Below are 9,114 nucleotides of genomic sequence, written 5' to 3' on the forward strand. Positions count from 1 at the left end.
CAGCTGAGTCAAAACATGTGTTACATATTCAGATATTTTTACTATACAGATTTTGGATTTAAATAAAGTTAATCGTTTTGAAACTCTTTTCCTTTAAAGTCGTAGCACGCCAAAAGGCATATTTTGATTTTTAGTTGGATAAGACATGAAAAGTAAATAAAAATAAGTACAGTAGGCGGGGATCAAAATACGGGGCGCGGAGACAGAATGGCACAGTCACAGACAGAGGCGTATTCAAGGGGAGAGGCTATGGGGGCTAAGCCAAACCAGTGAAAACTTTTGATTTCAAGGGGGTTTTGCATATGGATGTCATTCTGCGTATCAGCAGCCTCCGGCGGTCATTTTGCAAGGCTCACGGCGGCTCTGCATCTCCTCACTCGTCCTGTCCCATTTTATATTAATTTAAAAATAGTTTCCAACTTTTTCTTTACTTTGCAGATTACTGTGATTGAACAGAAACAAATCAACAGTCCTCAAATTAAGTTAAAACTAATTTTTCAACGTATTTCTACTCCATAAAAAATTAAGAGAATTATCAGAATTAAACATTTTTGAAGATACAAAATGGCAATATCTTCCGATCAATGTTTAAAGGGTATGAATTGGGCAGGGACCTCTCTATAGAAGAGATCACTTTTATTATAAATAAAAAAGACTTTTCCTTTAATTTGATAGAACAACTGCTCCTAAACAAAGACGGATATCTCTACATTAAAACCTTTTCTTTGAAATACATTATTGTTAAAACTCTTATTTTTCAACTTTTAAAAGTAATTAGAGTGTCTTTTCGGTAATTTTTTATATTAAACAAAAATATTTTTCTTTTAAATCCTGCAAAGCACTGTCACATAAATCTTCACTGAAAATCTAAAAATTCAATATCAAGATATTTTAATTTTCAGAGAAAAAGATCTTTTCTCCTTTTAAATGTTAGTTAGATATTTTGAGCAGAAAGGGACTGGAAACGTATTTATTAAGTTAGATATTTTGAGCAGAAAGGGACTGGAAACGTATTTATTAAGTGACCCTAATAGAGTCACATGTCCGATTCACAAGGGTATCCTTGAAAATAAAATAGATATCAATTTTTTATATCTACTGAGTATTTTCGTTTGAGGTTTGGGGTTTCAAGGGTACTGTTGTGAATCCTATATGTTCATTCTTAATTGCACACAATTTTACCTCACAACAAAACCAGATTTTTAAGCCGTCGATGATCTAAGAAAGAATCAAATCTAGTTTTTAGCCTTATAAAAGCCGTGTTAGAAATAAGTTTAAAGTCTAGTCTTTTTCTAAATCTGAAGAATTTGATTTCGATTTATTTTGTTTAAGGTTTAGAGTAAATCAAATAGATTCTAGTACAGTAGAAGGCAACAAAGAATTTTTACACTCCCAGCCCAGTGCAGTTGTGTTCTTACGTCACAAGTGTCAACTCAGTTTTAGTGTCCGACAAAATTATTAATAATAGTGATAATTTTAAAATAAAGTGTTCACCTTACAGTAACTAAGTGCAATTTTTTTAAATTCTTTATTTTCTGTTTTTACACATTTTTATTTAATCTTGGAAAAAAGGTCAACTTCATTTTCCTTGTTATATTTGACACTTGTGACGTCGTGTAAAATTGTTCCTTTTCTCTGTTGCCACATGAGTGGGAAAGGCAAGCCGCACTCGTATAGCCTCCATCCTGCAAATTACTCACAAACATAGAGTTGTGGCAACGCGCTCACCCATAGCGCTTCCTTAGCCGCACTCCATATATCCTCATGCAAAATGAATTTACTATTGCTTACTGCAGAAAAATTCAGCGTTAATTTAAGATTTTAAAGACGTCATGGCATCTATTTTAACCTAAACATAGTAATCATATGGTTTCGGAAGTATGAGTAAACTTTCGTGCTGCCTGGGGCAATAGTTATTACATTTTTGTTAAAAACTATGATTTATTTCGATTTTCTCCCAAAATCAGGGACATATATAGCTAGATGGGGCGATGGGACATTCGCCCCGTCCCCCCCCTGAATTTGGAATTTTTTGTTCCTATTTTCAGAATAGCTTCTCAATAGCATGTTTAAGGGAAAGAAACCCTAGCGATAAACAGGAAAAAAATCTGTCTTAATAAACTATAATATGTGAAAAGTTAAAAATCTAGTTTTTTAGTCTTTAGTCATTAATTTTGACTCTTTTTGAGTGTTTTAAGCCAAAAAAAATTTTCCCTGGGTCACGATTTTTTGTTCCTAATCATGATTTTTTTGTTCCTAAAAAATCTTGCCTCCCCCCTCACTTAAATCCTGTATCCGCCCCTGCGGCCAAAATGTAATATTTTGTACATGTCTACTGATGTTGATCTTCCTTAAACATTTTTTGAAGGTAAGGAGAAATTGAATGTTTAACAATAATATAACACAGTTTCGGGTACGATTCGGTTTTAAATTATCTAAAATCAGATAGGTAGATGATAGATAGATATATGTAGACAATATTAAACCGAATATTAAACTGGGTTATATCAGGTGAAAATTAAATGTGTCTCTTTCTTCAAAAACATTTTAAGAGAAGATCAAGATTAGCAGGCATGTACAAAATATTATATTTTAGGAGAAAATCGCAAGACATTTTGCCGGAGGATATAGGGGTTCGGCTAAAGATCAGAGCTACGGGTGAGGGAGTTGCCTCAACTCTATGTTTGTGAGTAAATTGCGGGATGGAGCCTATACAGGTGTGGCTTGCCTTCCTCCCCACCCCCCACCTATTGTACTTGATACTCTAGTTGAAGTAAATCGATTCGAGTCTTTATCTCCCATCCCCGGCCCCACCACACCACCCTTTCCCCCTTTTCTTACCTGGGTTAGCTGAAACTCCTTCTCCTCGGCATATTGCATACTGCTACATATGCAATTTTGATAAATATTCCGCCGTAGAGGTCACTGAGTCTGCAGAAAACTGAGAGAAAACAGGATTCTGCTCTTTTTCTTTTAGACTATATATAAACTTCATGCTAGTGCCATCTAGTGTAAGAAATGTTTATAAAAGCTACCAAATTCTGCTTGTACTTAAGTACACCTATCTCTCTATATCTATGTTTAAGGCTGTATGCTCTCCGTACCAGTATTTGGGCCGAGGAACTAAATGGTCTCACTGTTCTCTTCTCATGGCTTATGTAGTTCCTAGCTTCGTTCTAGCTATAGTTTTCAATATACCCAGGTATACACAGGGGCGAATGCAGGAATATTGTTCTCAATATACCCAGCTATACACAGTGGCGGATACGGATAGATAGTTCTCAATATATCCAGGTATGTTCAGGGGCAGATACGGTTAGATAGTTCTTAATATATCCAGGTATACACAGTGGCAGATACGGGTAGATATTTCTCAATATACCCAGGTATATTCAGGGGCGGATACGGTTAGATAGTTTTCAATATACCCATGTATATTCAGGGGCGGATACGGTTAGATAGTTTTCAATATATCCAGGCTACACAACGGCGGATAATGTTAGATAGTTCTCAATATACCCAGGTATATTCAGGGGCGGATACGGTTAGATAGTTTTCAATATACCCATGTATATTCAGGGGCGGATACGGTTAGATAGTTTTCAATATATCCAGGCTACACAACGGCGGATAATGTTAGATAGTTCTCAATATACCCAGGTATACACTGGGGCGGATACGGATAGATAGTTTTCAATATATCCAGGTTTACACAAAGGCGGATACGGTTAGATAGCTCATAATATAAACAGGTATATTCAGGGGCGGATACAGATAGATTATTCTCAATATACACAGAGGCGGACACAGATAGATTATTCTCAATATACACAGGGGCGGATACAGATAGATTATTCTCAATATACACAGGGGCGGACACAGATAGAAAGTTCTCAGTATACCCAGGTATACACAGGGGCAGATACGGTTAGATAGTTCTCAACATACCCAGGTATAAACACGGGCAGATACGTGAAGATAATTCTCAATATATCCAGGTATATTCAGGGGTGGATACGGTTAGATAGTTCTCAATATACCCAGGTCTTAATATACTTTATTATTGCCACTACATTACATTTTCTTATCTTTGTTAACGACCGTTAGCGACAGTTAAAACCCTTTAACAACCATTTTTTGTTAACGATCGTTAACGACGTAAATTTGCTAATACCTTAGTAGTTAGTTATACTTCTAACTAAATATATTTAAAATAATTGAAAACATTAAAATGAGAAACAGGTTAATATTAATTGCAAGAGAGGGATTGACTTAAACCTCCCGCAAGGAAGGAATGCTTTCAACTTATTCGAATAGATGAACACTAAAAGTTTTGTACATTATAATGTTAGATTATAACATAGCTTTCAAAAGTATTTAGTTTCATATATTACATGTGTTTGTTTTGTAATCTGGGTTTCACATTTTATCGGTGAAAAAAAACCAAAGCATTGTTTTAAATAGTTTTGAAAAGCAAATTTGCACAACTTCTTCTGTAAGACTCAGTAAGAGATAAAGCATTGCATGCTATTTTTCTATTGTATTTCTATAGGACATCTATACTCACTATTCAATTATCTTTTACATTAAAGCCTGAGTACCCTTTAATTGGGAGTAATTGTGCAGAGAATCCGCGGTTTCAGTAAAGCACAATTAGTAAATTAATTTTTATTTTAAAAATGCCAATTGTCTTGTTCTAATATGTTCTTTTAAGGTAAATTGTCAAATTGTATGAAACCAAATCTAATCATGCATATTTTTTAAATTTCTATTTTTATAAAGGTTGTCGTTCAAATCAAAAAAAAAAACTTTTAAGATTTGTAGATTTATAATTTTTGTTTTCTAGATTCATGGTGAGCTACTCAAGCAGTAGCATCAGTCTTCCATTCCTCAAGGCAGTTATTCGTTACCAGGTAAATAAACGTGGTATACATTACCAGGTATAGAATCCTGGTATCCGTTACCAGGTATAGAAACCTGTTATTCGTTACCAGGTAAATAAACGTGGTACACATTACCAGGTATAGAATCCTGGTATCCATTACCAGGTATAGAAACCTGTCATTTGTTGCCAGGATTAGAAACCTGGTATTTATTACCAGGAATAGAAACCTGGTGTACTACACTACCAGGTATGGAAGAAACCTGGTATTAGTTACCAGGTATAGAAACTTGGTATCCATTACCAGGTATATAAATCTGGTATCAATTACCAGGTATAGAAAACTGGTATTCGTTGCAAGGTATGGAAACCTGGTATCAGTTACCGGGTATAGAAACCTGTTATTAGTCATCAAGTATTGAAACCTGGTATACATTACCAAGAATAGAAACCTGGTATTCATTACCAGGTATAAAAACCTGGAATTTGTTATCAGGTATATGAACCTGGTATTTGTTAACAGGAAAAGAAACCTGGTATTGGTTATCAAGTATAGAAACATGGTATCCATTGCCAGGTATAGAAAGCTGACATCCATTACCAGGTTTAAAAACCTGGTATTTATTACCAGGTATAAAAACCTGGTATTCGTTGCCAGGTATAGAAACCTGTATTATTTACCAAGCATAGAAACCTGGTACGGTATTAGTCACCAAGTATAGAAACCTGGTAAACATTTTCAGGTATAGAAACCTGGTATTCATTACCAGGTATAGAAACCTGGTAATCAAGTTATAGAAACCTGGTGTTCATTACCTGGTCTAGAAACCTGCTATCTATTACCAGGTATTTAAACCTGGTATTAGTTACCAGTTATAGAAACCTGGTATTAGTTACCAGGTATAAAAACCTGGTATTAGTCACCAAGTATAGAAACCTGGTAAACATTTTCAGGTATATAAACCTGGTATTCATTACCAGGCATAGAAACCTTGTATTCATTACCAGGTATAGAAACCTGGTATTCGTTACCAGGTATAGAAACCTGGTAATCAAGTTTAGAAACCTGGTGTTCATTACCAGGTATAGAAACCTGGTATAGAAACCTGGTTTTCGTTACCATATATAGAAGCCTGGTATTCGTTACAAGGTATAGAAACCTGATATATGTTACCAGGTATAGAAACCTGGTATTAGTTACCAAGTATTGAAGCCTGGTATTCGGTACCTGGCATGGAAACCTGGTGTTAGTTACCAGGTATAGAAACCTAGTATCCATTAAAAGATCTAAAAATACAATGTTTTTCAGTAAATAAAAAGAAATATATAAGAGATAAAGATAAATAAATAATGTATTCCTAATTCTTTATCAGGAATCTGAGGTTATATTTTAAATTATATTAGTCTCAAGGCTAAACTACAAAACTGACATCTATTCGGTTAGAATTTAGACTTAGTGGTTTTGACTATGGCTGAAGAAGTTTTAAAATCGAAATCGGTACCCAAAAATGTCAATATGCCTTATCTTTATTTTAATAAATATCTTTGCTCAAACATATACATATATATATATTATACAGATGTTTCATCCTCTCTCTACAACTGGACTAATCCCCTTGGCTATTCTAGGTAAATCATATTGGTGTTTATTATTTTATTAGATTTATTCACATATATTACATATATTAATTATGTCGTGTAAAAATTTGTTTTGTTCAAATATAGGAATGATATTAAAAGTATTGATATTTAATATTCATTGTGCTTCTTCAAATTCATTGTTATAACCTCTAATTTTATAAACTTGACAAATTTTAGTGAGAAAAAAAGAAAATGTAAGCAATTATTTAGAACAAGTCCGCTTTGAATCCATAAAAAAAAATCCAACTGCATATAGACTTTTCAGCACATGCTCGATGTTTCATAGTCAAAGATTAGTTAACAATAACAGATAGAACACTAGATGTTGTCTTTTCAAGATTTAGCGGTTTTACGTTCACATCAACCCGGAGGCAGAAGCCCAAAGTATTTACGTGCATGCAGCGTTTAGAACAGGCTCTCGCTCTGTCCTGTAATTCTACTCAACAGGACATCTTGTATTCTATCTGTTGTTAATTTATCTATGTTTCTAGTAGGCTTGACATCCACAATAATCAAAGGGTGAAAGCCAATTCTCGATGTTGCTGGTAGACTTGACGTCCACATTCCACACTTATTAAAGGGTCTAACCCCATTTTGTTTAAGTAGACTTTTGAATTTTTCATTAATCAAAGGGAAACCCAGTCTCGTTTCTAGTAAACTTGACATCCACACTAATCATATTAAATCCAAATCTACTAATATATAATATTAAATCCAAATCTACTGATATATAATATTAAATCCAAATCTACTAATATATAATATTAAATCCAAATCTACTAATAAATAATATTAAATCCAAATCTACTAATATATAATATTAAATCCAAATCTACTAATATATAATATTAAATCCAAATCTACTAATATATAATATCCAAAGCTACTAATATAAAATATCCAAAGCTAATAATATATAATATTAAATCCAAAAGTTCGTTTAATTTCTCCTAAACTAATGAAACGATTTACAAAATATCATGTTTTGAAGAGCAAGCTTTATTTAAATAAAATAAAGCTTATTTTAACCACTAGGAAGGTGGTTGCTGTTTAGCTTGTACACTATTTAGAATTTTAAAACTAATAAATTCTTAATTTTACAATTAAGATTCATTTTTTAAAAATATTTTCGAAACAAACGATGTTATGCGATTGGCACTCTTGTATATCGAGTCCATTAGCTCCTGATCCAATCAGGGTTTCTATCTAGCTCATTATCCAATTAGAGAGAAATTTTTATTTCGGCGCTATAAAAGTAAATGGAAATATCTACTTCTACTGAAACTATATTGATTGGATAAGGGAATAATGAAATAATCGACGTTTTCAAAAATGACTGTCTGGCAATTTGGCAAAAGTGTTTGTCTGCGTTATTATCTTATTTTTGATTTGACATTGTACCAAGTTTGTACTCAATCGCACAGGTCGGCCAATATTAGAAAAAAGGAAGAGACATTAAGACTCTAAACAAAGTGGTTACAAATGTACTGAAACTGGTGTTATATTCGGCCGGCGCAATTAAGAATTTCTTTTTGATGTAAAACATAAATGTAATTTTGATGAAATATCTTTTGAAAAAAGTTCTCAACTTACTCTTTATTGGTATACAAAATACACCGTATTCTTTTGTAACCAATTTTAACTAATGTATTAAAAAATAAATGGGTGAGAAATTAAGTGAAGGCCCTTCATGTCAAAAAACTAACCAATATGTCGTTCTTAGACCCCAACTTGTTCATCTAAATATTTAAACATAATCTCGAGATTATGTTAGTCTCAACTTTAGCAAAAACAGAGGATAAAGCATTAATTCTGATATCCACCATTCTAAAGTTCCCAGCTCTGTATTGATAACCCAAATAATAGTAAAAAACATAAGATGAAAAGATTATGATAAAAAAATAGTTCATTTCGTTAATTTACTGATCCATGATCAGGATTATTTAATTAAAAAGTATCAAAAGAAAGTTTTTTTAATCGGAATAAAAACCACTTGAATCCATGATTTAAAGTTTTGTTTAAAGTATCTAATATCAGAAATATAATGCTATAATTAAAAACTTTAATCTGCGTGGGTTGGAAAAATGCATAATTTAAACTAACTTGGATATTGGATATATAGAGTTTACACTTAACAGAAGATCTAAGAAAAATAGCAATCTTCAAAACTGGGATAGAGGCTGTATAAAAATATCAAAACCTTTTAAAACCCAAATTATCTATGCAAGTACGGGAACCTCAAACTTGCACGCAGAACAGTTAGGGGTCTAAGGTTAGGGGCCCAAGATTTTTCAAACATATTAAAGCAATTTTTTATAGTTTTACATTTGTCTGTACAGTTTGTAAAATGTAACTTCTTTACGTCTTACTTTACCCATCTAACTAGGATTGTTACTTATTCATTTTAGATTTCTGTTTAAAGGAATTGAGTCTTTGCCACAAACTCTGATTTTCTAATCCTTACATCTGTGCAACCCAATGTCGTGGATTGGTCGTGGATCATCCGGTTGCTAGACTAGGGGATAGAAATTTGAGTTTGTGACAATGACTAAATTCCTTTCATTCTAACTATGCATCATAGTCAAAGATTA

General features: G+C 33.0%; 1 long non-coding RNA gene across 1 annotated transcript; it reads left to right on the forward strand.

The window, feature by feature from the left end:
* The first annotated feature begins 3,096 nt into the window (after positions 1 to 3,096).
* On the forward strand, positions 3,097 to 6,506 carry LOC111712377 (uncharacterized). Its single transcript, XR_002767433.1, has 3 exons — positions 3,097 to 3,202; positions 4,847 to 4,913; positions 6,463 to 6,506. It is a non-coding gene; the product is annotated as an uncharacterized LOC111712377 (long non-coding RNA).
* Positions 6,507 to 9,114: the final 2,608 nt, after the last annotated feature.

The sequence above is a fragment of the Eurytemora carolleeae genome, unplaced genomic scaffold (genome assembly GCF_000591075.1).
Source record: "Eurytemora carolleeae unplaced genomic scaffold, Eaff_2.0 scaffold1229, whole genome shotgun sequence".
Taxonomy (NCBI): Eukaryota; Metazoa; Arthropoda; class Copepoda; order Calanoida; family Temoridae; genus Eurytemora; species Eurytemora carolleeae.